This window comes from Mastigoproctus giganteus, chromosome 13, assembly GCF_048544385.1.
Source record: "Mastigoproctus giganteus isolate SK-2022 chromosome 13, ASM4854438v1, whole genome shotgun sequence".
NCBI lineage: Eukaryota > Metazoa > Arthropoda > Arachnida > Uropygi > Thelyphonidae > Mastigoproctus > Mastigoproctus giganteus.
The window spans coordinates 136971536-136993274 of record NC_143587.1 but is presented as its reverse complement, the minus strand read 5'-3'; the positions used below and the strand labels follow the sequence as shown (position 1 = coordinate 136993274).

General features: G+C 38.6%; 1 protein-coding gene across 1 annotated transcript in view; it reads right to left on the bottom strand.

Annotated features, from left to right (window-relative positions):
- Positions 1-17073, bottom strand: part of RnpS1 (RNA-binding protein S1) — a 119264-nt gene extending 102191 nt beyond the window's left edge. The window contains exon 1 of the mRNA XM_090387005.1: positions 16971-17073. The gene's annotated coding sequence lies outside the window, so the exon portion shown is untranslated. The remainder of the gene's footprint in view (positions 1-16970) is intronic.
- Between the last annotated feature and the right edge of the window lie 4666 nt (positions 17074-21739).

The window sequence follows — 21739 nt, the reverse complement described above, 5'->3', positions numbered from 1 at the left end:
CACAGAGTTGATACGTTGCTCTGGGGTTGCTGTTTCCCATATGTAGTACTTTAAATTTGTCAATGTTAAACTTCATTTGCCACCTCTCAGCCCATCTGCTCAACCTTTCCAGATCCTGTTGCAGCAGCATAGCGTCAGTAGGGTCCTAAACAACCCTGCCAACCTTTGTATCGTCTGCAAACTTGGACATTAAGCTTGATATACCATCATCAATATTATTTATAAATACAGAAAACAACAATGGACCCAACACTGAACCCTGAGGGACTCCACTAATAACATTAGTCCACGATGAGCAGTGTCCATTAATTACCACTCTCTGTCTTCTGCCACTCAACCATCCCTTTATCCATAGCAACAATTTGCCACCAATGCCACACTGCTTCAATTTGTGCAGCAGTCTTCCATGTGCAACAGTATCAAAAGCCTTTCTAAGATCCAAATATATAATATCAAAGTTATTCCCTGCATCCAATTCTTTTGTGACTACATCATAGTATCCAATCAAATTGGTCGGGCAAGAGTTCCCCTTAATGAAACCATGCTGTGTCCGAGCTATAACTGAAGTCAAGTCTAGAAGATCCTGCAGTGCTTCTATTTAATTTTCCGGGAACAGAAGTTAAACTCACAGGTCTATAATTACTTGTGTCAGCCTTTGATCCTCCTTGAATTGGGGTTACATTTGCACATCTCCAGTCTGTGGGTACCTCTACTGAGTCCAAGGAAGCTCTCATAATCATGGCTAACGGATTGCTTACTTCCTTTGCTGCCTCCTTTAATATAACTGGATAGATCCCATCCACCCCAGGTGCCTTTCTTGTATTTATCTTCAACAATTTCTCCTCCACTTTACTCTCAATTATTACAAGATCATCTAGCTCACTGCCAGTGTTTACTTTATCTATGGCATTCCCCTTCCTGAATAACTCCTCATGTGTGAATGTAGATGCAAAATATTGATTCAGTTTGTTAGCTACCTGAGCAGGATTATGAACAGTTGAACCATCGATATCAAGTGGACCAATCTGATTCATCCCATTCCTTCTAGAGTTTACATAAGTAAAGAACCCTTGCTGTTTTTCTTTGCATCCCTTGCCAAAGATTTCTCGTAATCTGCCTTCGCCTGGCTAACCTGCTTTGTAACTTGGTTTACAGGTCAACTTATATGTATCACAGGCTTCTGTCTGTTAATTTATATGTATTCCATGCATTTTTCTTCTCTGCCATATGTCTCATTAGTTCATCTGACATCCATTTAGGCCTAAACCTTCAACAATATTTCTTAGTTGGTAGGTAAAGCCTACTAGCTTCCAAGATAAGTTCTTTGAATGCTTCCCATTTTGAGTTTGGTGTTGGTAACATCATCAGTTGGTCCCACTGTATAGAATTTAAATACTGTCTCAGTCCATCGTAGTTGCCTTTACAAAAGCAATAACCCTTCCCTTTACCCCTAATGGTAGTTACCTCCTTGACCAAATCCCACTTCAGCACATTGTGATCACTGCCACCTATTGGTTCCTGTATCTGCAGATTCTTAATGCATGAAGAATCACTACTGATAATCAAATCAAGAGTATTGCTCCCTGTAGTTGCCTCCCGAACATGCTGATTTAGAAAACAATCATGCAATAAATCCACAAAAACCTTGCTAGTGTGTGAGTGACCAACCCACAAATTCCAGTCAATATCTGGGAAATTAAAATCCCCCATTATAAGACTCTCTGATTTACTGGCCCACTCTATTTCCCTGTACAGTTTCTTATTATACTCATCAGAGTCATTAGGCCTATAGCACAATCCTACTCTCAATTTTGATCTCCCAATGCTTATGTCACACCAAACTGACTCGACACTGCACTGTCCAGCGATGTCGACTGGCTTCACTTCCTTGGATTTTATGTGTTTCTTAACTAATAGCATTACCCCTCCTCCCTTCCTATCCTGTCTATCCTTTCTGTAGACGTTGTACTCCCTAAATTCCAGTTCTGCATTACTTATATCTGTGTGACACCACGTCTCTGATATCCCAACAATATCCGCCTTTGATGCTTTGAGCAATACTTCAAATTCATCAAATTTATTTACCAACCTCCTAGCATTGGTGTACACGTAAGTATACATACACCTGTTCTTTTTCTTAGCTACCCTAACACAACCTATGTGTTTACTCGTACCCCAATGACTCCCAGCAGTCTCTGAAATATCCTACAGCTTATTTTCCAAGCTGCTGCTCCTTCCAATAGAAGCAATGCAAGAATCACTTTCTCCTCTGCCAGTGGCTACTGTTAATCTATTAGTCCTTGTATCCCCCCAATCTAGCAGTTTTCCGACCCACCTAACACTGCCTCGATAGCATCAACAAACATTCTTGCACCCTTTCTATTTAAGTGTATCCCATCCCTGTAGAAGCAGTCTCTCCTGTTAACAAGTATAGACCAGGCTGAAAAAAATTCTACCCCTTGAGCCTTGCACAATCTTTCCAGGGCCGAATTGATCGACAGGGCTCTCATCATATACTCCCTCCTATCGTGTCTGGGCAGAATTGCAGACACTTTCAAATTAAACTCTAATTCACGGCTTTTTTTTTTCTTCAAAAGTGACCTGTACTTCTTAAGTACAGGTCACTGTTGAAAACAAAAATTTTGTTTTCAAACAACAAAAAAATAATTAGTACAGTAAAAATAAAAAACCCTCATTAAACTGGACTAATAGGGGCTGAGAGGTGTCCGTTTGAATGAAAGTCCGAATTATATGAAATACGCTTTGTAATGTGGGTAAAGCTTATTTAAACAACATAATGTACATGGATAACAGTAAAAACATGTTTATTTTACATTAAAAACATGTAGTAAATATATGTATGTATGTACATACTGTATTTACATTAAAAATACAACTGTCTGAACCGCATACAGGGGTGCCTCCGTAGGTGGGCAGGAGGAGCAATGTGTAGCACACGCTTCTTGATTAGACCGGGGTTCGAGCCTGCACTCACCAAATACGGAGGATGCGGAAAAGTCAGAGAATGACCACCGCATATCCCCGGAGCAATATGGCCTTAGTTGCTAATGCTCCTAAAAACCAAACAACAACCACCACAGAGAAGGGAACCAGGTTGTTTGTACAATGTGCGTTATCACGGCCCAATGACCTATGAGCCCGATCGTCGTTTGATTTTTACACTTTAAAATTTTTTTTTGAGCTGTCCGGATTAAGCGAAATACGGATTACTGGGGTTCGGATTAATGAGGGTTTACTGTATTAACAATTAAAAAAAAAAAAAATAGATGGAATGTCTCAAGTGCAATATCTTAAAAACATTAAAATTTGAAAATCTATCACATGCTTCTGGCCTACAAAAAGGAAAAGTTTCAAAGCACATAATTTTGTAAAATCTATATCTGCTGTTCTCTAATTAAATGTCATGTTTTTGATAAACAATTTTATGAATTTTGCTTGGGGCACAAAATATCATGAGCCAGCTCTGTTTAGACTGGCTGATTTATTTTGAGGTTGATCTGTTATGGACAGATTCCTTAAATTCAAACTTACATTTTCTCATAAAGGGAAAGAATTGCCAAATGTTATAGCATTTTTATCAGCCTCAAACTCAAAAATTGTCACTCTTAGAGCTATGTCAATGCTGCTTATGTGTTGGAGTGCAATCATGGAGTACAATCTGGCTATTCTATCAGAGGACTGCATTTCTTAATTCTGATGTGCAAGTACATATCACGACACACTGAACATTTTACATGATGATGTTAATCAAAACAATGATGCTTGAGTAGAAGCTAGAAATATAACACATCCACAAAGTAAATTTACTGCTGCAGTAAATATTTTTCAACATATTTATGATGGGGACATATTTACGAGTGTTGTAAAGTATAAGAAATCTCTGACAGTTTCTTCGAGTTATTTGGAATGAGTTCAGTCACACTGCAACTAAACAAATAACTAATATTACTAAGGTCAAAAGATGCAAGGAAGGAAATTTTTCTGCATCAGCCAAAAATAAATAAATAAAATAATAATAATAATAAAAATTCAAATAAAACAAAATAGTCATACTATTCCCACTCCCACAAGGTAATCATCCAATTCTGCTTTAAATTTACAGTGCTTCCACCACATTGGGAGATAATGTTTTCCAGTGTTCAATAACCTGATGCCCATAGGCAAACTTCAAGAGATCCAATCTTCTGAATGGTTCGTGTCTCTCCAACGCAGAGAATGAACTTTCCTTCATTTTACTTAATCCCTTCATGTCATATACACTTCAATTAGATCTCTCCTTAGATCAGGTTGTCAAACCATGCAGTTCCACACCTTCTAAGCCATTCCTCATATGTCCATTGCTTTGCACTCATCATCAACAATCTGGTTGCTCTTCTCTGAACCTTCTCCAGAAGTTTTGTCTTTTTTTAGGTGTGTTCACCAGCTTGAGTACAATATTCCAAATGCAGTTAACCATCATCTTGTAAAGATGGATGATGACATCCTTCTCCCTAGCAGCAAACGTGCTATAAATCATACACAGGACACTATGTGCCTTCCCAGCTGCCTGTTTGCATTGAAAGGAAACTGTCATGTCAGATTGAATTGTAACACCCGTCTTTTTTCATCTTGAATCACTTTTAGCCCCTTAGCTTATATGTGAGCACGACTTCTTATTCCAAAGGTATAACTTATGTTTATATAGTGGTCATTTGCACATGATGGTTCTACCTGTGTTTTTAAATACTGGCATATGTTTTCTATTGACATGTTCCTACAACACAGTGTAAATTATTCATGAGATTTAATGATGTGAAAAATTGGCTGAAACATTTAATGACATCAGTCTTTTAGCTCCTCTCTCCCTAACTTATACGCAACTCCCTGATTTCTATTCCCAAATGTATAGCTTTAAATTTGGAAGCCATTTTTTGGACAATATATGCAACCTTGGTCTTTGAGGTTGTCACAGATATTCTCTCAGATAGGACAGACAAGCTGTACTTGCTACCCGGGAGTCTATATCGCTGAAGGAACTGATATTCGGGTGACACTCAAGTCAAGTAGACCCAATTTCGGCACGCCTCCATGGCCAGGTGGGAAGGAGCAGCAGTGCGTAGCACATGCTTCTTGATTAGACCGGGGTTCGAGCCCATCACCACCAAATACGGATGATGCAGAAAGGTCAGGGAATGACCACCGCATATCCCCGGAGCAATATAGTTTTAGTTGCTAATGCTCCTAAAAAAAAAAAAAAAAAAACAATTTCGGCGAAGTCTGGACGGTCTGTGACAGCTAAATCCTCTGCTTGCACCTTCACGATGGTGGGACTGTTAGTAATCCTGGGTATAACCTCCGTGCACAAGTACATGGTGGGTAACAACCCAGGTGTGAACCAATGTAAGCAGGGGTCGAGGTGTGGTGCCCACACCACATGGAGGAATACCGCATCTCTATGTTACCAGGCAGTACTAGGTGGTAGATGACTCTCATCAACAGGTACAATACCACCACTTTGCTTATTGGAGGCTTGAAGTGGTGGAACCCATGTTCAGTCTCTAGAGCTAAGTTCCGGTCAACCTTTCCCTATCTCCTCCATCATGCAGTATGATTGATGACTTTTGAGGTTATGATGAACGTCGTGGCGAGATCCAATATTCCTTACATTTCGAGGGTACAGCTCTAAAACGGTGTTCGCAGGCCGGCCGCTAGTTAGTACACCGGTCTGAACCTATGAGTAACTCTCTAGGAAGCTTCCGGATCAGCTAGTGTATAATCTTGCTGCATCTACTCTGCCAGATAGTGACTGGAGGGAGTCCGAGTAGTGTGTATGCGGGGAGCATTGTCGAGGCCACGTTATGTCAAGGATCTGGGTATATTCTTACCATGTGTATGCCATATCCAAAAATTTCATTACTTCATACAGCATGTCCCACCCACTTTTTTCTTACTATTGAATACACCATGAATTGTCTAACTAATAGAGCAAGCTTATCTGCGAAAAGATCTAAACCTCCCAAGCACTTTCTAATTCATTTCACCAATATACGTGGTCTCAATTCTAATCTCAACGATGTTCATTTCCACTTGCAGTCTGCTAAACCTCATGTACTTTTTCTGACAGAATCTCAGTTATCGGTTAATTCAACTACTGCTCATCTCAGATGCCCAAATTATTCGCTGTATGATTCCTTTTGCCTCAAAGGTGGTACTTGTGCATATGTCCGTTCTGATATTCCCTGTCAGAGACATGGCAATTTGGAATCTCCTCTCCTCTCTTTGATCTTCTCTGGCTTAAAATCTCTCTACCTCATTGTGTCCAATTCATCTGTTGTCTCTACCGTTCTCCTGAACAGATTAATCTAATCACTTGGAGTTCTTTGACTTCCTCTCTTTCAGCTTGACTTTCTCCAGTCCAACTTTCCTAACAGTGAGGCAATTTTCCTTGGTGATTTTAATGTTCACAACTCCAGCTGGCTTCCATTTTCTAGTCACACTGACCCAGCTGGTCGAGATGCTGAGGCTTTTGCAATTACTAATGACTTTGCACAGATTGTTCATTTACCTACAAGAATACCGGACAATCCTAATCATACAGCCAATACACTTGATCTTTTTCTCACAAACAACCATTCTAAGTACACGGTTGACGTGAGAGGCCCTTTAGATACTTCAGATCTCAACTTGATAATTGTCACTTCTCCAATGGAACCTTTATCTCATGGCTATTCCCAACCTCATGTTGTTTGGCATTACAAGAATGCAAAATGGGATGACCTGCGAGACTTCTTTTCATTGGTCGGATTACTGTTTCAAAACTTCTGATGTCAACGTTTGCTCAGATCATGTCAGTGAAATTATTCTTGCAGGAATGGAATCCTTTATCCCACACTCCACTTTAAAATCTCGTCCTTTAAATAAACCTTGGTTTTCCAATAAATGTGCTAAGCTGTTCAAGAAAAGAATGTTGCATATCGTAATTGGCTTGTTTCTAATTCTTCAGTTTCATTTTCTGCCTACACTAAAGCTCGCAACAATTGTAAAGCAGTTATTAATCAGTCCAAACTAGAGTTTGAACAGGCTAAGAGTAGAAAACTTGCTTGTTGCCCTAATGGTAGCCGAGCATTCTGGTCTCTTGCCAAAGCTATTGGCCGCAACTTTTCCCCATCTCTGCTCCCACTTCTGTCCAAACCAGATGGTTCTGTTGTCACTTCAGCCAAGGATAAAGCTGACCTGCTAGCATCCCATTTTTCTTCCAGCTCATGTATTAATGATCTTGGTAAAACACTTCCCACCATTCCTAACACGCTTCATTCAATGGCCCCTGTAGTCTTCCGTCAAAAGGATATCAGTAGGATTTTGATGAATCTTGATGCTAAGAAAGCTCCAGGTCCTGATTGTATTTCTCCACTTGTTCTCAAAACCTGTGCTCCTGAACTTACTCCTATTCTTTGCCGCCTTTTTTCACTTTCTTATTCCAAAGGTGTTTTTCCTTCTGCTTGGAAATTTGCTCATATCCAGCCAGTTCCTAAAAAGGGTGACAAATCTCTCCCTTCCAATTATCGTCCCATTGCAATTACTTCTACTCTTTCTAAAGTAATGGAGAAATCAATTAACTGCCAACTCGTAAACTACCTAGAAACCTTCCATCTGATCAACGATTGCCAGTTTGGATTCCGTCAGTGTCGATCCACTGGTGATATTCTGGCTTATGTTACCCATTTATGGACTAATTCAATGGAAAGGTTTGGTGAAACACAACTAGTTGCTCTTGACATCTCAAAGGCTTTTGATCGTGTTTGGCATAAAGGTCTTAGTATTAGTATTTAGTATTAGTAACGGCCGCATGGTGCAAGAAAGCCTATGGCTTATGCTGCACCAGCCAAAAAAAAAAAAAAAAATCAAAACAAAACAATGATAAAAACAAAAAAAAAATAACTAAATAATAATAATAAATAAAAAAAAAATAAAATAAAAAAGAAATAAAAAAGAAATTAAACCTATCATCCCTTACCCGAAAGTACTATCCAGATGACCTTTGAATTTCCCCAAACTGTCGGCCTCTACCACCCATGAAGGCAACTTATTCCAGTAATTTATAACTCGCTGGCTAAAATAAAACTTCCTGCAGTCCAATCTAAACATTTCCCCCCGTAACTTGAATTTATGTCCCCTAGTTCTAGCATCATTTATAATCTTGAAAATTTTGTCCTCATTCATTTTACTGATGCCTCTCAGAGCCTTAAACACCTCAATCAAATCTCCTCTAAGGTGTCTAGTTTCCAAACTCTGCAACCCACATATTCGAAGTCTTTCTTTATAAGGACGCCCTTTTGCCGATCTCACCAGGCGAGTTACCCTTCTTTGCACCCTTTCAAGAAGCTCGATGTCTTTCTTTAGGTGCGGTCTCCATACTTGAACACAGTATTCCAAGTGTGGTCTAACATAAGCCTTATATAACGGGATTATCACGTCCCTATCTCTACTTGCAAAAGTTCAATAGATCATCGATAGGACACCATGGGCCTTCCTTGCAACCTGTTTACAATGCTCAGAGAATTTTATGTCTGACCGTATCGTAACACCCAAGTGCCTTTCCTCCAGTACTGGGTTTAGTTGAACTCCAAGTTTTTTTGGGATTACTGTTTCCCAGGTGTAATACCTTACACTTTGTTGGATTAAAGCATAGCTGCCATTTTTCTGACCATTCTTGAAGTCTATCTAGGTCTCTCTGAAGAAGCTCAGCTTGACAGTGATCATTAACTACTCTACCAATTTTAACATCATCTGCAAATTTAGACATCACGCCCTCTATCCCTTCATCAATGTCGTTTATGAAAATTAAAAACAACAGTGGTCCTAATACTGATCCTTGGGGAACCCCACTTCTTACATCAACCCAATCTGAGGAATAGCCATTTATCACAACCCTCTGCCTCCTGCCCTGAAGCCATTCTTCTATCCATCTAAGGATTTTCCCAGTGATTCCAACCTGTTCCAGCTTATAAAGCAACCACTCATGTGGGACTGAGTCAAAAGCTTTGCTGAAATCTAAATAAACAATGTCGAAATTATTCCCTAAATCCAGGTCATGAGTGACCCTTTCGAAATAGTGAACCAGATTTGTTAAACATGATTTTCCCTTTACAAAACCATGCTGAGTATCCTTGAGAATTTCAATTTGATCCAAATGATCCTGAATTCCACCCTTGATCATTGCCTCCACGATTTTCCCTACTACTGAAGTCAGACTGACAGGCCGATAATTTCCAACTTCACTTTTAGAGCAACCCTTATGTATGGGAGATACATTTGCACTTTTCCAATCCAAGGGAATCTCCCCAGAGACTAGTGATGCTCGCATAATTAGTCTCAATGGTTCAATGCACTCACTTGGTGCCTCTCTTAAGATTATAGGGTATATTCCATCAACTCCAGGAGCATTACTGGTCTGTAGGCTCGAAAGTTTTTTCATTAAATAAGCTTGCGAAATTTCAATATCATTAATTACATATTTTTTAACTTCGCTCCCACAATTTCCCATTGCCACAAAAGGCTTTTCATTTGTAAATATGGATGCAAAATAACTGTTGAGTTCATCTGCAACGGCAGCTGGTGTATTTATTACTATCCCCTTTCCCTTACGTAAAGGTCCGATCTGGTTTGTCCTGCTCTTCTTGGCGTTTATATATGTGAAGAATTCTTTATCCCCCCTCTTTGCTCTGTTTGCTAGTGATTTCTCATAAACTGCCTTTGCCTGCCGAACCTTTTCTGTGGCTCTATTACACATCACCTTGTAGCTGCTATAGGCTTCAGTACTTTTTATTGCTCTGTAACCTTTCCATGCCACCTTTTTCTGCTCAAGTAATGCGGCAACTTCATATTCATCCAACTTGGAACCCTTCTCGTGGAGTATTTTTTTAATGGTATATACGCATTCAAGGCATCTGTGATTAATGTTTTAAAAGCGTACCACGGTTCAATTGTATTCATTCTCTGCGCGATATCTACCCAGTTAATAGAGGCCATGTAGTACCTTAAGGCATCGTAATTTCCTTTTCTGAAATTAAAACCCATTCCTTTGCCTTTTACTTCTGCTACCTCTCTCGTCATCATCCACCGTAGAACTCCGTGATCACCTCCTGCTACTGGTTCCTCTACTGTCAGCCCTGTTATGTCATCTGATTCATGTGTGATGATGAGATCTAGGATATTCTTTTCTCTAATACTTTCCCTGACATGTTGATACAAATAACAGTCATCTAGTTGATTTAAAAATTTTGTTCCCCATGTCGAGTTTCCTTCCCATTTACTCCAATCAATTAGAGGCAAATTGAAATCACCCATAATAAGGCATTGATGCTTACTTGCCCATTCCATTTGCATGTAGAGGCTTTTGTCATAATCTTCACAATCGCCTGGTCTGTAGATTACTCCTACTCGCATTATACCTTTGTTTCCAACTATCTCACACCATACAGACTCTATACTAGCATGTGAAATGTCTGAATCCGGGAAAGCTATCGTCGCACTCAGGCTGCTTCTGATAAGAAGCATTACCCCACCACCCCTTCTATCTAACCTATCCTTCCTAAATACATTATACAAGCCGTACTGAAACTCATCATCCCCAATTTCCGGGTGGCACCACGTCTCTGTAAGCCCTATTATGTCCGCGTTACTTGTTTTAACCAGCAGTTCGAATTCGCTCATTTTATTGACGACACTTCTAACGTTACTGTATAAACAATTAAGATTTACTGTTCTTGTATATTTAACAACCCTAACACAACCCTTGAAGTTTTTTAGGCTCTCTTCCCTGATATTAGTTACCCGCTCACGTGAAACGTCTTTGCCCCCAGTCTTCTAAACAAGCTTCCATCTTATGGTTTGCCAACTGTTTTTAGTAATTGGTTATCCAGTTTTCTCTCTGATCGATCACTGAGGGTGATGGTAGATGGCTCTCTGTCTTCTAACTTCTCCACTAATGCCGGTGTCTCCCAAGGTTCAGTTCTTTCTCCCACTCTTTTCCTCTTGTATATTAATGACCTTCTTCCATTTCCTATAGATAGGAAATCCTATCCATAGTTTTTGCCAATGATAGCACATTGCATTCCACTTTCCATTTTGAGAAACCTTGTCCTGCTCAATCAGCTTCAACTTCTCGAAAATCTGCTACCAATTCCTTAAATGCCGATCTTCAGGTAATTCTCCAGTGTGGCAAAGACAACTTAGTTGATTTCAACCTTTCTAAAACTCAGTCTTGTCTTATATATCGCAAAAAGGATTCTTCTGCTCCTGTGCTTATCTTTAGTGACAAGTCAACAAATATCTGTCTGTCTCCTACCTTTCAACTTCTTTCAGTTTATATAGCTGCCTTCCCTCTGTCTCCTACCTTTCAACTTCTTTCAGTTTATATAGCTGCCTTCCATGAGGGACCGTATCAAAAGCTTTATATGAAATCTAGATATATGAACTGTAGCAATAAAGTTCCCAGACTAGTGCAATAAAAAGAACACAAAGTGAAGGAGCTCAAAAATGATTTTATTTTTATTCAAAGTAATCACTACCTCGTTGAATGCAACTATTACACCATTCTAAAACTTTCTGAAAAGAGGTGACAGCATCCGAAAAGATGATGTTCAGTTCAGTGGTTACACTTTTCTTTATGTCCTCAACATCCTGAAATCTCTTCTCTGAGTTTACACCTTGGGAAAGAGTAAGAAGTCGACTGGTGCTAGATTAGAAGAGTATGGTGAATGGTGGATCCGTACAATACCATGTTTCATCAGAAATGTCTTCACAACAAGTGTGGAATGGGCAGGACGTTGTCATGCAAAAAGAACCAGCTGCCTTTCTATTGATATTGTGGATTCACCTGGGAAATGCACATCAATAGTCTTTGAAGCACTAGTATGTAGAATACAGCATTGGCTCTTTTCCCTTCAGGTATAGATTCCACGTAAATCACGCCCTCTTTGTCAATAAACATGATCAGCATCATCTTGATCCTGAACCTCTGTAAACAAAACTTTGTGGGCACTGGTGACGATTTTGAAGTCCACTGCATGCTCTGATACTTCACCTCTGTGTCATACTGAAACACCCAACACTCATTTCTAGTGAAAATACAGTCAAAGAAATTAGGATTGTCTTGAAAAGTCTATATGAAGTCTTTGAATAATGACACTTCACTGCTTCTGCTCAACTGTGAGGCTGTGTGTCACACATAGTTTGCACAGACCTTCCTTTTTCCTAAAACTTCATGCAGTATTTGACGAATTGTCTTCTTATTCATATCCAATTCACCAGCAATCATTCTATTGGTCAAACGATGATCTCTTGCCACAATTTCACGAACTTTTGCAACTCTGTCTCACTTCTCAAAATGAGACAGAGTTGCATACTATCACAGACCCAAGAAGTGGGTGTCTGTGAACCTCTCAAAATGAGAGGTTCACAGACACCCACTTCTTGGGTCATTATGAACATCCTCACATTAATCTTTGAACCACTTATACCATTCAAACACACTGGTACTACTTAACATTTCATCATTATAAATAATTTTTAATATTTCATACATTTCTGTTGCAGATTTTCCCAATTTAAATCAAAATCTGATATTCATTTGTTGCCCCATTGTAAAAGCATGATAATGTTAACACTACTAATGGAACTGGTTGTTACTTGCAACCTATTGAACAATCTCTGTACCACCATCGGCTGGAGGAAGTATGAACTACAATATACCACTTCCATTTATTTTCAATTTCATTGAACATGGTCGCAACAACACCAGTTTACTGCCACACCGTGTATAACATGAAAATTGTTACCTGCATCATAATAATTTACCAAATTGGTCAGGAATGACCTCCCTGTAACAAACCCACACTTGGATCTATTCAAGGTACTATTCTTGTTGAGATGGTCTTGAATCCCATCTTTGACCCCAAACTCCACGATCTTCCCTCCCACAGAAGTTAAACTGAGAAAGAGCTAAGAATGGGGATTAACAGGGAATATAAAAAATAAACTGGAAATTAAGCTATATTATCAGATTGAAGAGAAATAAAACATTAAAAGGTAAGCTGAAACATATGTCTCCATCCCCAAAAGAGAAAAATCTTACAGTCTCATCGTGGAGAAGATGAAACATTGTGGCATATGAACATATGCATTGTGAGTTCTCTTTTCTCTTTGGCTATAAAAGTGAATATCTTCAAGTCAAATGAAAAGCATGAAAATAAACTCAATAAAAATATCATGGAACTGTTAAAAAAAAATTAATTCATTTCCATTAGTATGTGATGAGTAAAGTCAGAAACTACAGGAGAATCATTAAAGAAGTTCTTGAAGGTCATGAATATTATGAAATGAATTTTATCATATAAATGGCTTCCAGAACTTGCCATTTCTTTCAGGATTTATCTAACAATGTCATGCTTGGTTTGTCAAGGAAGGAGATTCTATCCAGAATCTTTTTTCATATCAAAAATGAGAAATGCATCGAGTATAGCATGCACAGCCAGATAAAATTTTTCTTTAATAATACAAAAATTTGCAGTTTAAAAGTTCTGAAGGATGAATTTGTAATCTTATTATTTTTTTTTTTTTCTATCAATAACACGTTCTTGGATACAGCACAGTTTTCTTTATACCAGTGGTGTCCAACCTTTTCCCCATACAGGGGCCATATTCAAAGTTAGATTTGTTTCGCGTGCCGCACTGAGTGATTTGAGAAAAATTAGTGTGTCACATCTTCCATATCTTGTTACATGTAAAAGGAAGTTTCTACTTTCATGTTACCGTTTTTTATTTTCAGGCTATATATAAAAATGCAAATTCCCAAGAGTTTTATGTGCAACAAATCTGTCAGTGATTTATTTTTTTTTTTATTTCATTAAAATTATAAAAATATGACTTACTTTTGGTTTTAAAAAAATACTTTACTTTTGCTTTTAATGCTCACTTTAGAAAATTTACAACCTGAAAAGGATTAGTGCTTTTCAACTGTTAAGGTGAATAAATAAATATAATGATATTCACCTAAAATTTAAAACTTTATACACAATAACATTAACTGAATAACTTTCTATGCAGGCCATATAAAAATTATTCTCGGGCTGTATCCGGCTCGTGGGCTGTAGGTTGGACACAACTGCTTTATACTATTGCAGATTACAATGGAACTGGATCCTTAAATGGTTTCTTCAACTAGTATGGATGATTCATCCCTATGGATTCCTAGGTGGTTGCCTAAGCCACCAAAGTTCAAGGCAGTGCTTAGCCTTGAACTTTAGACAATCAGACTGTCACCTGACAATAAATATTTGAGGAAAAAAAAAATATATATATATATATAAATAAGACCACCAACTCTTAAACTATCTAGAAACCTTCCGTCTGATCAACAATCGCAGGTATGGATTCCATAGTGGTGATCCACTGGTGATATTCTGGCTTATGTTACCCATTTATGGAAAAATTCAATGGAAAAGCTCGGCGAAACACAAGCAGTTGCTTTTGACATCTCAAAGGCTTCCAATCTTGTTTGGCATAAAGGTCTTCTAAACAAGCTTCTATCTTATGGTTTGCCAACTGTTTTTTGTAATTGGTTATCCAGTTTTCTCTCTGACCGTTCACTGAGGGTGATGGTAGATGGCACTCTGTCTTCTAACTTCTCCACCAAGGTACAGTTCTTTCTCCCACTCTTTTCCTCTTGTATACTAATGACCTTCCATTGACTGGAAATCCTATCCATAGTTTTACTGATAATAGCACATTGCATTCCACTTTCCAGTTTGAGAAACCTTGCCCTGCTCAATCAGCTTCAACTTCTCGAATATCCGCTACCAATTCCTTATATGCTGATCTCCAATGGGACAAAGACACCTTAGTTGATTTCAATTCTTCTAAAACTCAGTGCTGTCTTATATCTTGCAAAGAAAGGATTCTTCTGCTCCTGGAGTGACACTCCAATTTCTAAACAAGATGATATCTCTCTTTTAGGGATTACCCTGACTTCTAATCTCCCTTGACACAAGCACATTACAAATATTGCTTCCTCTGCATCTAAAAAACTTGGTTTTTTCTTTCGCTCTTTGTGTTACTTTTCCTCCAAACAGCTGTTCACTCTGTACAAATCACAAATCACCCTACCATGGAATATTGTTCCCAGATCTGGGATGGTGCCCCTAAAACCTCTGTCAGGCTTCTAGATTCCATTCAGAAGAGGACAATTAGGTTAATTAATGACTCATCTCTAACAGAGTCTTTGCACTCTCTGTCTCATAGATGTACTGTTTCTGCTGCATGCCTTTTCTACAGATACTTCCATGGGCACTGTTATTCTGAATTGGCTTCTATAATTCCCGCTCTTTCTTTCAAAACAATCTAAACACGTGTCGCCACCAGCCAACATCCATTTCCTGTCCAACTTCAAACTCACGGAACATCTTCCTCATTTATTCATTCAACTGCCGTTTTCTGGAACAACCTTCCTTCATACATATTTCCTGAAAACGACAGTCTACAGAAGTTCAAGTCTAATGTCAACAAATACCTTCTTTCGTCTTCTCAACCTCCAACCCATGCACAGTACTAAGTACTATAAGTTCTAATACCTCTTGTGTTTGGGGTTTTCATAAAAAAAAAAAAAAAAAAAAACTATTTCAATTGCTGCTTGTATAAAGAAATATAACTTAATTTGTTTCTCTACATTTTTGGTATTTATTAATATTTAAAATCTTTTATTTAATAAAAGAACAGCGAGTTTTGGGGATGCAGAGTCCACGATTCACAGCTAGTCTAGCCCCCCCCACCCAATGATTGTTATGTAATAAAACAATTATTTATACACATTGTCCCTTTTTACATAATACATCACACCTATATATTAACCTATATGTAATGGTCCTTTATGTGGAGGAATGACACTTTTAAACCACCCACAACATACAATGTAATCAAGGGGGAACTTTGTTATGTACTGTTTAATGTTGTCGGTTTTTTGGAGTATCAATGACTTAGTCTTAGGCCATATTGCTCTATGTGTATTATGGCTGTATAAGTGTGTTGTCATGGGCCAACTGGAATGTTGTGCTGGCTGAAAACCCCCAAATAACTCACAGGAGAAAATCCTACTCCCTCTGCCTGACAGATTGATTTTTTTTAAAAAACATTATTCAAGAAAATCAAATTAAAGGCCACCACAGCCAAATTGTCAAGCACAAGGGTACAGAAATACAAGTTCTTTGAGTGAGTGTGGTTCAAGCTCAAATGACTACTTAATATGGAAATGTTCTTGTGAGCTCCTCTGACCTTATTATGGTAGTCCAGAAGTATATATACAGAACGTTTATTTATCTGAGAGTAGCTGGTCCGTTCCCATACTTTGAATCAGCAACTACAGTCCAAATGTGCACTAAATTGTAGTATTGAATGTATTAGTATTGACCATAAAATTACAGTTAAGTTTGGTCAATACTGAAACATTCACTCCTAGGCTAGGTTAATAGCCTACGTTAATAGACTTCCGCTAGGTTAATACTAGTTATTCTGAATATGAAACATACGCTTACGTAAAATCGCAAACAATGTGTGCTAGAATATTTTCACAAAAACATTGTATACTATTTAAATATCATCAAGCATAAATCAACAAACAAGTATCATCAAGCATAAAGTAACAAACACGTATCATCAAGTATAAATCAATAAGTATCATCAAGCATAAATCAATAAGTATCATCAAGCATAAATCAATAAACAAGCATTATCAAAAGCGTAAATCCACAAGCATTATCAAAAGCGTAAATCAACAAACAAGTATCATCAAAACACAAATCATTTCAAACATCTGAGAAAAAAAATTTAAGTAAAACCAAGGGCAAGAAAAATAATATATCACACAGCTATTTTTTTTTTCCAATTAGATAAATAGCTTCAGAAAAGCTATTACATACCTAAATCCACACTACATAATAACAATAATCAAAATAATAACTCCACAAACGTCCACTTCTCAACAGCACATAGGAAAAAAACACAATTACTTGTTACGTATACAAATGCACCCTAGTGTCAAAAGTTAGTATTGATTAAATAAAATCATTCAACTACTTTGGTAAATGGCTACATTGAAATGTTGCTTTTGCACTGACCTATATATTAGTCATTCCACTTGTAGCATGAGGACTTTGCCCTTAAATATTTTATAGTCTATTATCTTTCTATACATTAAAATAACTTCCCTCGTAATGATATTTATCTAGCCAATGGGAAAAGAGAGAGAGAGAGAGAGAGAGAGAGAGAGATGCGGGTTCAAGCGTGGTCACGCGCTAAGTTTATCTAACATGACCACGCGGTACCATTCTTGATTTCCATATGTAATGTTTTATTTAAATAAACTAAATGCCACAAGGCATAAACTATTTTAAGAGTTTAAGATTATATATCTATATAATATCGGTGTAGATACACCATAGACAACTTTTAATTATTATTATTATTATTATTATTATTATTATTCTCTATGTAATATCAACTTCTCTTGAGAAAATAAATTAAAATATTATATATATTGTACATTATTATTATTATTATTATTATATTAGGGTCTCCGTAAATGATTACATGTCTCATACGAAGAAGAGTGGTCAGGAGCAGGGGTGCAGTAGCACACGCTCTTTGAGTAGACCGAGATTCAAGCCCCTGAATATCCGTTTATCTATTATGTCTGTAAATTGCGTGTGTTCTTTGATCGAATTACCTGTTTTGCTGGAGGAGAAAATTCCAGTTTCTGTGGGAAAAGACCTTGCTGTCTACCCTGAGACATACTAACTCAGCCACGGAGTGAAAAAAAAGCCCATAAAAGTTCCTCGCATCATCGACAGGATTCGAACCTAGGCCTTTCACACCTGGTGTGGTGAGGGCGGCGATACCACTGTGCTACCGCGCAGACAGACAACTCTTAAAGAAAAACTACGATCGTAGTGTGAAAGCCACCGACCGATGAAAAGCCAACTCGCTTTGAAACGGTGCCGTCTGGGTGGTGGTGCCCACCGAGAATAAATGACAATAGTCTTCTCTATTAGTGAAGCGTTACTTATTCCAGGTAGCGCTATAATGGTAACTGGTTGAGACGGATGAGCAAAATATGAGATACAGATGAAACGATGCTTTTTACACTACTATCATAGTTTTTCTTTAAGAGTTGACTATGGTGTATCTACAACGATATTATCTAGACATAGTAACGTATTTATGTATTCATAGCTGAAGAAGAGACACATCCAGATTCGAAAGCTTGTGAAGGTATTTTATTTTATATTATTTTATCAAAAGAAGTGAGCTCAGCGAGCAGGTGTTCAAGCCCCCTAGTTATTATTATTATTGCTCTTATATTATTTCTCCCTGATTGGGGGTTCCACCTCGTGACGGGTTTTGCGACCAAGTACATAGGGTGTAGTTATTATAAATATTATTATTATTATTGCGCTTATATTATTTCTCCCTGATTAGGGGTTCCACCTCGTGACGGGTACTGTTACCAAGTACACAGGGTGGTTGTTGTTATGTTTGGTGTTACTGTTGGTCGGGGAACTCTCTGACTATCCTACAGGTGTTCAGGATTGCGACTTTCTGGAGTTCCTTGTAGGTGTTCGTTGGGAGAAATATTGCTGCTCGGCTGTTATGTAGGGTCTTTGACACCATACCTGTGGTTCACACGATGATCGGGATGGTCGTTATTTGTTGCATATGCCACATCACTTTGATCTGTCTTAGGTTCGTGTACTTCCTGATTTTATCCCCATGGGTTTTCTACAGGTTACTAGTGGGTACCGCTGTGTAAATCAGATAGGTAGCCTTTCCTTCTTGTCCAGTCTTCTTCTTCTTCTTCTTTGGCTTCCCCTTTTCCCACGTTATATGGGGTCGGCATTTAATGTTCCCATTCTAACACTTACATTCTCTTCTTCTCCTCTAGCTGGACTAACTTCTTTCACTGGAACACATCTATTCTTTGGTTTTGGCATAGTTTTTACGACCGGATGCTCTTCCTGACTTCAACCCTCACCATTTATCCAGGTTTGGGATTTAAGCTGCCGCTCTACTAAACTTGACGCAGCTATATAAATGGAGTGGCGCTTAATCAGTGGTGAAGCTTCCTCGTGATGTCACAATTTAATAATTTTACGCAATTTATGCCGAATTTCTAATCACCACTGAACAAGCAGGTGGCACTGCTGTAGTTCGTTTATCTGCTGGATATATCCAAATGGCTGACTCGGTAGAATTACTGTGACCTTGAAAATACCAATGTATAACTCGGCAACAGGTGAGTTTTTTAAAATACAATTTGGTATCCTGAAAAGTTATACGTTAAAGCTATCAGGTAGCACAATTATTCTACTAAGAATTCCCAGTGGCTGGTTATAGTTCCTTAAAATTTAATGACCTTGAAATTTCCTCTTTTCCTAGACCCGAGAATAATAATGATAGCCATTTAAAAAAAAAAAAGTTCACAGTCAGAAAAATAAAACCACCTTTAGGTCCCAAATCTTAACCTATCATTCACCCACACCTATTTTATCTAAAATATAACTTCTTTTTGAGCAACAATCTCGAAAACCTTTATTAATTAATTTTAATAGCGCACTAAATTAGCTAGCATGTCCAATAATAATAATAATCATAATTATACCTGATAGCTCCTGCAGTCTTGAAAAAAATCAAGCAAAAAGTGAGCGATCAACTACAAAGGATAAAGAAAACGAAACCACAGGAGGAAGAACATACCACCACCCAACCAGAGGAGGAAGAGCAAGAAGAAACACAACCCACAGCAGCTGATGTGGAAAGAGACGAGGTCATGATATCCAGAATAGAGGTCTAGTGGAAGACGGCCCTAACAGAATTCGAAGAAATGTACCGCACAGACTCATGTGATATCGAAGCAGAGGCCGAATTGAACCTTGTGGAGAGTCACAGACCACCTCAATCGGAACATAATACCGTATTACCTCGACAGCAATGGCACAACACTAGAGGCCACCCACACAGCCGTGTATTGTGCTGCGGTAGCAGCCACGAGTATTAATGGAAGAGAAACGAGAGGCCAGCAGCAGCAGAAGAACCGAAAACAGATGGAACCGCCAGCTTGGGAAAGAAAAATTCAGCAGAAGATAGAAGAATTAAGAGTCAAGATAGGCCAATTGACCCAGTACCAACGGGGCAATAAGAGTAAGAAATTAATTGGAAAAGTGAAGAGTCCTCAAGAGAGACAGCGTCCATGAGACAAAAAACCAGAGAATAGGAGAGTACTTGGACACATTGAAGCAGGACCTCATTGCACTCAGCAAGAGAGTACGCCGATACAAAGAGCGCTCTAGAGGAAAATAAACAAACGAATCTTAGATGAGAACCAAAGACGCTTCTACAGGAGTCTCGGAGAAGACGAAAAAACGAAGGGACCAGACAACCCTAGAAGACGATTGAGGAGTTCTGGAGAAACATATGTAGCAGGGAAGTAAGACATAACAGCCGCGCCCCTGGATAGAACTGGAATGCAAGAAAACTAAGGACGTACAAGAAATGAGAGGGTGGGAGATTGAGGAAGAAGAAATAAAACAGACGATCAAGAACGCTCAAAACTGGCGAACTCCAGGAATGGATAACGTCCACAACTACTGGTACAAGAAGCTCGCTTGCACACTCACAAGCACCTGGCAGAGGAGTTCACCCGAATGATAGGGCACCCAGAGACAATTCCGAAATTTCCCACTCAAGGAATCACATATTTGAAGCTTAAAGATGAAGTTACAAAAAAAAACGGCGAAATATAGGCCAATCACCTGCCTCCCAACAATGCACAAGATCCTCACCAGCTGCATAACCAGGAAGATATCAGACCACTTGGACAGCCAGAACATAATGGCCGAACAGCAGAAAGGATGCAATCGCCTGAGCAAAGGATACAAGGAGGAATTAACCATAGATGCTGCTGTGGAGCAAGCTTACAAGAAGCGCTGCAACATGTACAGAGCCTACATCGATTACAGCAATGGCTGCGACTCCGTGCCTCATAGCTGGCTAATAGAGGCGGTGAACATCTACAAAGTCAATCCGATAGTGACAAACCTCATAGGAGAAACGATTGCGAAATGAATTTTCACTACCCTGAGTGTACTACCACACAGTTGGTACGTTACTCTAGGTTTACTTCTACCCATATGCAGTAATTTATATTTTTCAAAGTTAAACTTAAGTTGCCATTTTTTAGCCCATCTGCCTTAATTTTTTACATCCTGTTGCAGTAGCATTCTCTCGTCCTGCTACCATCCTGCCAACCGTTGTATCATCTGCAAACTTGCACTTTAAGCCTGATACAACTTCATCAGTATCATTGAGAAATTTAGAAAACAACAATGGGCCCTATTAGTCCATCGGAAGCAATGTCCATTGATTACCACTCTCTGTCTCCTCCCACTCAACCAACCCTTTATCCATAGCAGCAACTTGCCCTAAATGCACACTGCTCCTAGTTGTACAGCATTCCTTTAAGTATTAAAAGCTTTCCTGAAATAGGAATATAGGAGAGCAAAATTATATTTTGCATTCAGTTCCTTTGTGACCACATCGTAGTAACCGATCAAATAGGTCAAACAAGGTTTTCCCTTAACAAACTTATGCTGTGTCAAAAGTATAATTGCGACCTTTTCAATGTCCTGCGTTA